Here is a 1,819-nt window from a genome sequence, read left to right as displayed (position 1 = left end):
AATGGCGATCAACAGGAGTTGCTTTGCACCTAACGGGAGGCAGGAGAGGCGGCCCGATCTGGCCACCCCCCTTTTTGGGGGGCCGCCTTTGCACCCCCGACCTCACAAGGGCCCGGAGAGACGCGCAAAGTTGTGGGTGAGACCCACCTGAAGGCCGTGCCAGGCTCTGGGCTGCCAACACTCCCCTCCCAATTTAATCCAAACATGTATCCTTGCCCAGCACCTCCCCCTCGGAAGCCGAGAGCGGCTCTGCCAGAGCTGGCTTTGGCGGTTCTTCCCCCACTTCTCCTCCAGGGGCCTCCGAGCCAAACTGATGGATCCCTGCCTCCCATTGGCTCTCCAGCTCTTTCACCAGATCAGATTTCGGGCTGTCAATCAGGCGGCGCTCCCCGGCCTGCTCCCCGCTTCCCTGCTCCAGGCTCCCCGCTCCCCGGCTCCCTCGCCCTCGCCCTCTAGCCGGGCTCGGCCCAGGTTCTTCCTGATGCTCCCGAGGAGAGGCCGCTCACGGGGGCCGTCCGGTTTCGGCTGCCTCGCTCCACGGCTTGCCGGACTGGGGGCCTTCCTGTCTCCCTCTGTTCTCCCCATCTTCCGTGCCCAGGCTCTGGACTCATTATCCCACCAGATTTGCTTTTTGGGCTTTACTGTCTAGCTCGTGGCTCTAGCTTGTTTGTATAGAGTTGATGGGATGGTGTATCTCTCCCCCAATAGAGTGTAAGCTCCTTGAAGGCAGGAGCTGTTTTTGCCCTTTTCATCCCCGATGCTTGGCACAGTGTTCGGCACATCGAAAGGGCTTAATAAAAGGTTGCTGGGACTGGGACGCGTGCCTTCCTGCAGGTTCAAATCTGGGGGGTTGGTTTGTTGTTCCTTTAGCTTCAGACATCATTCCCAGCATCCCTCTGACTCGGTGGCTGGCTCCTAGGGGAAGGGCCCCAGTCCAGCATCCTCAAGGTACTGGCCAAGAGCGAGGCAAAGGAGTGCCTGCGGAGGGAGACCTGGCAGGCCTGAAGGAGCTTGGGTATTTGGGGGGCTGGGTAGTTGGGGGGGCTGGAGAAGGAAGTATGAAGATGAGGGCGGTTCGGGGCAAAGGAAGTAATAAGTACCAAGCTACCTCCAACTGCTGAGTTAAAATACGCGCATCTGGAGGGAAGAGAAATGGAGGAGGGGCGGGAGAGGAGGAGAAGAAGGGGTCGGATACCCACAGAACCTGCCCATTTCCTGAGCTTTGTTATGGATACTCCAAAGGGGAGGGGGGCACCTCCAGAAAACTTAACCCTGTTGGGTCTTCCTGGGAGGTGATAAGGGAGGGTGGAGGAGGAAGGTTGGTCAGACCTAAGCTGGGCTCCCTCTCACCCTACCCCCACCACTCTGGCCCCCTGCTTGTCCCTGAAGGCTGTTTAGAGCTCGGGCTGCCTCCTCCCCTCCATCACCTCCAGTCAGAAAGTTGGCTTCCTTGGGGTGCAGGCTGGGGGGGGGGGCTCTCCCCATCCCCCAACAGTTCCACAGCCCACTTAGGACAAAAGCAGCACCGGAACTTTCAGCCGTCGGGGCCAGAGACCAATCGGCGGCGCTCGCAGGCTGCCAGTCCGAGCTTTGGATCCTGGAGGCCCAGGGGCTGGAGGGAGGGACACAGGGAAAGGGAGAGCTGGGCAGGTTTCCGAGGAAACCGGAGAGAGGGGGCCGCCCCGCCCTCGGGGCGGGGGCTGCTCCGGGCCTCCCCGCCGCGCGCCGCGCCCCCATTGGTCGCTTCCGGCCGGGGGCGGGGTAGACCCATTCACAAAAATCCTGGTCTGGCTAGGTCACGTGCCCGGGGGGGGGGGGG

The sequence above is a fragment of the Petaurus breviceps genome, unplaced genomic scaffold (assembly GCF_028583685.1).
Source record: "Petaurus breviceps papuanus isolate PSGF00001 unplaced genomic scaffold, PetGlider_PUasm1.0 218, whole genome shotgun sequence".
Taxonomy (NCBI): Eukaryota; Metazoa; Chordata; class Mammalia; order Diprotodontia; family Petauridae; genus Petaurus; species Petaurus breviceps.
The sequence above is the reverse complement of the archived record's forward strand: the minus strand, read 5'-3'. Positions refer to the sequence as shown.